Source organism: Drosophila tropicalis, unplaced genomic scaffold (genome assembly GCF_018151085.1).
Source record: "Drosophila tropicalis isolate 14030-0801.00 unplaced genomic scaffold, ASM1815108v1 contig_393, whole genome shotgun sequence".
NCBI lineage: Eukaryota > Metazoa > Arthropoda > Insecta > Diptera > Drosophilidae > Drosophila > Drosophila tropicalis.
The window spans coordinates 4808266-4814805 of NW_027172855.1; the positions used below are offsets into that span (position 1 = coordinate 4808266).

A 6540-nucleotide genomic window follows, 5' to 3' on the forward strand; every position below is an offset into this window, starting at 1 on the left:
ATTAAACCAGAGGGCCAGGGCTAACTTCGACCGCGTCAAAGTTTGTATACCCTTGCAACTTTTTTGGTAACTCTTTCCTTACCTATTAGCCATCAATGTGGAAGAACGTTTTATCTAAAAAGGCTTATGTTTGCAAAAGAATGGCCTACAATCATAGAAAATAACGAAGATATTGATCAAAGCCACTGTTTTCCACCGATCGTTCCTATGGGAGCTATATGATATAGTCACCCGATCTTTATCAAATTCGACACAGTCGTTTATAGGCGTAATAAACTGACTAATATTAAGTTTCACAACAATAGCACAAAAAATAACGAAGTTATTGAGAAAAGTCACTGTTCGTGACTTTGGGGTTTATATGGGAGCTATATGATATACTGGTCCGATCCGGCTGAATCCGAGATATACAACCCCTGCAGTATATACAAGCCTATGTGCAAAATTTCTCTGTAGCTCTTACGGTCTAGGAGGAGTTTGCGTTGATCCAGACGGACGGACGGACATGGCTATTTGAACTCGTCTCGTCGTGCTGATCAAGAATATATATACTTTATATGGTCGGAAATGCTTCCTTCTATGCGTTGCACACCTTCGAGCAAAATTAGTATACCCTTTTTGCAAGGGTATAACAAAAATAAAAATAAACGTAGTAGCCGGGTTATTCTAAATGTCATTTAAAAATCCAATGCCCCAAACCCAGAGCCAAACATCATCAGTTTGTTGTAGCACCTTTCGAGCATAACACAAAAAAAATAAAAATAAAAAAAAAAATACAAAAATTCCAAAAAACCCAAAAAAAAAAAAAAAATGTGTAAAAGTAAAAAATCAAAAAAAAAAAAACCCGAATTCGAAATTTTTAAATCCATTTGGCGTAATTTTTTCGGGTATTCTTAGGCTAAGTAAAAAGTTTTTTTTTTTTACTTTTATAGAAAAAAAAAAAAAATCTTACTGAGCACATTTACTAAACCAGCACGGAGAGAACTGGACACTAGTACCCTTGGCCGAAGTGATCATCGATGTTGGCATCGATGTAGAAGTTTGTTGATTTACAATTTATAATTTTACCTTATAACGATATAATTTTTAATCCAACTAGAAATTGACATGGTTAACAAAATTAAAAGTCAGAAATCGAGAACCGTCTTAGGGATCTTGGAATGAAATAATAAGAAACGGATGTTTTTCTGCTTGATCTTGGAATGTTTATATTTTGATACTACTAATAAATATATATTTTGATACTAAATACAACTAATTTAACTGTCTGGTTTTTTTTACTAAGAATCCAAAAATAACAAACCTACAAAAGTTTGACACAAATTTCACTACTTTGACGTCTGGCTGTGCCCTCTACCAACTGCCATCTTCTTTTCGGAATTTGTGGAACTTCCTGCGTTTCAGGAGCCCTGGAGGATAGTGATATCCCCGACACCACTGCTGCGGCTATATACTGCCGCCAAGATACATACGTGGTTGCTCAGAGGGCAGTGCCCTTTATAACTGCAAGGCGAACAGCAGGCTTGACTGTCACTCCACTGGAGCGCCCACACACTGGCCTATTGATCCCAATAAGATCCCAGATTTGCCGTGTCGAAAGCAGTGGACAGACAGAGGATTGTCGCAAGCAATGATCAAGACCTTTGTTCAGATCACTGTGCAGTCAAGCTGCTTATTAACATGCCAGCCAGCACGAATACAGTCAGAAGCAGACTGTTCAAGAGAAGTACCAACATTCAGTCATACCATACATGGTTCCAAAATAACTTGGATCTAACGGTTCAGCTGAACGATGAGGAGGACCTGAACGATGCTGTCGAGCGGCTCAACATCGCAATACACAACGCGGCCTTCATTGCCACTCCGCCACCTACTTCTAACACAAGGAACGTTCCACGCAGAGGGACAAGGCCGACTTTAACAGAGCGGCAAAGGATCTTAAAGAGCTCTCCGTCGAGATTCTTTAGAAAGTTTCCTGCAAAACGTCGAGCGTGGAGATCAGTAAGAACATAATCTTCGGCGGCTGACAAACAACATCAAGAGGCCCACCAAGAGGAAGGAGCCTATTAAGAAGGAAGACGGAAGCCTTCACTCCGTTTAATAGGTGCTCACAAATCGAAGCTAGCCAAACGCTAGAGTTCCTAGATGTCTCCTACCAAATGGCTCTCCCTATCTGGCACGTCTAATCAGATAAACTGCTCGCTGAGATCGCGAAGCCAAAGTTGTCCAAATCGCCTGGATATGATGGCATTGACGTACCATCAGTCAAAGCCCTCCCAACAAATGCAGTTCAGCTTCTCCTCAACATTATAAACAAATGCTTCCTGATAGGACACTTTCCCTCCTAGTGGAAGTGCGTCGAAATCATCCTGATCCAAAAACCTGGGAAACTTGCAGCCAATCTCGCCTATATCGTCCGATCAGTCTATTGGCAGTATTCTATTTTTGCGTAAAATGCGGCCAACACTGGACGAGGCCGGTCACCAGTTTGGCTTCACAGGATCACGGGTAAAATACTGGAAGTATTTGAGGAGAAGAAGTACTGCAACGCAGTGTTTCTGGACGTTAAGCAAGCGTTCGATAGGGTTTGGCACACTGGACTGCTGTTCAAGCTAAAGACCGCTCTCCCAGCGCCTTTCTAAAGTTGGCTGCGCTCCTATCTTTGCCATAGGATGTTCTATGTGAGATGCGGTGATGACACCTCTGAAATCAAGAGCATAAGAGCAGGATGCTGGGCCCTATATTGTGTACCATTTACACTGCCGACATGCCGATATCTCCGGACCCACGAGTTCTCACTGCCACCTATGTGGATGACACTGCCTTCTTGGCATCCGACGAGTCACTGCTGGCAGTTTGATTCAGGTGCAGTTAGACGCCATTAACACTTGGCTGCGGCGCTGGAATATTGTCGTCAACCCCGAGAAGTCTGTGCAAATTACCTTTGCGCTTCGAAGAGGATACTGCCCTGCCATACATTTGGATGGAAGTACCATTCCATTCAGCGACTCGGCTAAATACCTGGGCCTCATTATGGACAGACGTCTCACTTGGAAAACGTAACCAAGGCTGCACCCATTGGATCTGCCGCATCTAAATTAGGACTGACCCTTCAGCGCACCCGGCTTTTCTCTCTAACTGCTCTGCTATTGTTACCCCATAATTTTTGTATTTTGGAACATTGAAACTTCCATAACACATAGTTTTTCATTATCTAATACTATCTTATACTATTGTTACTACATAATTATACCATACACCCATAGGCTGAAATGGTATATTAAAGTCGCCAATGTGTATGTAACAGACAGAAGAAAGCTTCTCCGACCCTATAAAGTATATTCTTGATCTGGATCAACAGCCGAGTCGATCTAGCCATGTCCGTCCGTCCTTCCGTCTGTATGAACACGCAGATCTCGGAGACTGTAAGAGCTAGAGCCACCAAATTTGGTATGTATACTCGTGTAGTATGTAAATGTATAGAGTTAATTGGAATTTTGGCCACGCCCCCTTACGCCAACAGGAATCACATAAAACTATTTTTCTTAAAAAGTATAACAGCTAGAGACATCAAATTTAGTTTGTATACCCGTTCAGATGGCGCGCAGAAAATAATCGTTCAAACTTTTTGCCACGCCTCCTTACGCCCCCAGGAATTACATAAAACTGTTTTTCTTAAAAAGTATAATAGATAGAGACATTAAATTTGGTATGCAGACTAGCTTAATAGACGAGCAGATATTGGCTATTTGTTTGCGTGTGTGCTTGGTCTCGTATGTTTGTTCCATGTGAGTGATAATGCGTATGTCCATATGGTCAGACGCTGGACGAGCACACTTTGTTCTGCTCTTTGTTGGATACATGGCACGGTTCGCTTAATTGTTCCAATGCATTTTACAGGTGAATTTCGAATAATGAATCTAGAAATTTGTCAAGTAGTATCTACTGAGTAGCAAGATTGTTTAGAAACTTGATGCCTAGATCAGTAGGTCAGTATTATAATTTATGCATATCTTTAAAGATAAGCCGATATACTTTAAAATGAAATGCATATACGAGATTTTATCAATGCTTTGCCTCTTTTGCTTTTTGCGGGTACAATTCCCAACTGGTTTTAGTGTTAAAGGAAACCCATTACAATAGCAGTGGAAGTTTACTTTATTAGGACTTGTTAGTTCGCCAAACATAGAACTTACTCCATTAAAGTTTTAACATGTAATATGTTTATATTTAACATGTAATATACCTGATCCTGTCTAAGACAAACGATTATCAAAAGGACAAGAGGCTCATTGTGCCATCTAGCTATTTCATTTGCCTGTTCTAAATAGTTTTTATGTTTTCAAAATATTTTTATAAATAAACGTTGCATTTTTTACACATGTTTTCTCATTTTCAAGGCAGTTTTCTGTGGGGAATTACCATATCAAATTTCACTCAGAATACAAAATTGTCAATTGTTCTACCCAAGACACTTTCTTCCAATTCTAATCACTCATCCATGAGAAACACTTCAAATAAATAGAAAATGAAATACTAAAACAAAAATTAAAATAAACGTAGTAGCCGGGCTATTCTAAATGTCATTTAAAAATCCAATGCCCCAAACCCAGAGCCAAACATCATCAGTTTGTTGTAGCACCTTGCAAGCATGACACAAAAAAAAATAAATAAAAAAAAAAAATACAAAAATTCCAAAAAACCTCAAAAAAAAAAAAAAAAAAAATAAAAAAATATAAATCCAAAAAAAAAGTAAAAATTAAAAAATCAAAAAAAAAGTTTAAAAGTAAAAAATCCAAAAAAAAAAAACCGAATTCGAAATTTTTAAATCCATTTGGCTTAATTTTTCGGGTATTCTTAGGCTAAGTGAAAAGTTTTTTTTTTTTTACTTTTATAGAAAAATAAAAAATACTCTTACTGAGCACATACATACACTAAACCAGCACGGAGAGAACTGGACACTAGTACCCTTGGCAGAAGTGATCATCGATGTTGGCAGTAGAGGTTTGTTGATTTATAATTTATAATTTTACCTTATAACGATATAATTTTTAATCCAACTAGAAATTGACGTGGTTAACAAAATTAAAAGTCAGAAATCGAGAACCGTCTTAGGGATCTTGGGATGAAATAATAAAACACTGATGTTTTCCTGCACATACTCTGAATCTTTATATTTTGATACTACTAATAATATATTTTGATACTACAATTAATTTAACTGTCTGGTTTTTTTTACTAAGAATCCAAAAATAAATTTCAGAACCTACAAAAGTTTGACCCAAATTTCACTACTTTGACGTCTGGCTGTTCCCTCTACCAACTGCCATCTTCTTTTCGGAATTTGTGGAACTTCCTGCGTTTCAGGAGCCCTGGAGGATAGTGATATCCCCGACACCACTGCTGCGGCTATATACTGCCGCCAAGATACATACCTGGTTGCTCAGAGGGCAGTGCCCTTTATAACTGCAAGGCGAACAGCAGGCTTGACTGTCACTCCACTGGAGCGCCCACACACTGGCCTATTGATCCCAATAAGATCCCAGATTTGCCGTGTCGAAAGCAGTGGACAGACAGGATTGTCGCAAGCAATGATCAAGACCTTTGTTCAGATCACTGTGCAGTCAAGCTGCTTATTAACATGCCAGCCAGCACGAATACAGTCAGAAGCAGACTGTTCAAGAGAAGTACCAACATTCAGTCATACCATACATGGTTCCAAAATAACTTGGATCTAACGGTTCAGCTGAACGATGAGGAGGACCTGAACGATGCTGTCGAGCGGCTCAACATCGCAATACACAACGCGGCCTTCATTGCCACTCCGCCACCTACTTCTAACACAAGGAACGTTCCACGCAGAGGGACAAGGCCGACTTTAACAGAGCGGCAAAGGATCTTAAAGAGCTCTCCGTCGAGATTCTTTAGAAAGTTTCCTGCAAAACGCCGATCCTGGCGATCAGCAACATAATCTTTGGCGGCTGACAAACAACATCAAGAGGCCCACCAAGAGGAAGGAGCCTATTAAGAAGGAAGACGGAAGCCTTCACTCCGTTTAATAGGTGCTCACAAATCGAAGCTAGCCAAACGGTAGAGTTCCTAGATGTCTCCTACCAAATGGCTCTCCCTATCTGGCACGTCGAATCAGATAAACTGCTCGCTGAGATCGCAAAGCCAAAGTTGTCCAAATCTCCTGGATATGATGGCATTGACGTACCATCAGTCAAAGCCCTCCCAACAAATGCAGTTCAGCTTCTCCTCAACATTATAAACAAATGCTTCCTGATAGGACACTTTCCCTCCCAGTGGAAGTGCGTCGAAATCATCCTGATCCAAAAATTTGGGAAACTTGCAGCCAATCTCGCCTATATCGTCCTATCAGTCTATTGGCAGTATTCTATTTTCACCCCCGAGAAGTCTGTGCAATTGCCCTTTCGCTTCGAAGAGGATACTGCCCTGCCATACATTTGGATGGAAGTACCATTCCATTCAGCAACTCGGCTAAATACCTGGGCCTCATTATGGACAGACGTCTCACTT

General features: G+C 40.2%; 2 long non-coding RNA genes across 2 annotated transcripts; both read left to right on the top strand.

The window, feature by feature from the left end:
• The first annotated feature begins 790 nt into the window (after positions 1-790).
• On the top strand, positions 791-1254 carry LOC137573045 (uncharacterized). The gene is made up of 2 exons (XR_011031786.1): positions 791-1039; positions 1100-1254. It is a non-coding gene; the product is annotated as an uncharacterized lncRNA (long non-coding RNA).
• Positions 1255-4722: 3468 nt separating this feature from the next.
• Positions 4723-5216, top strand: LOC137573043 (uncharacterized). Its single transcript, XR_011031785.1, has 2 exons — positions 4723-5004; positions 5065-5216. It is a non-coding gene; the product is annotated as an uncharacterized lncRNA (long non-coding RNA).
• Positions 5217-6540: the final 1324 nt, after the last annotated feature.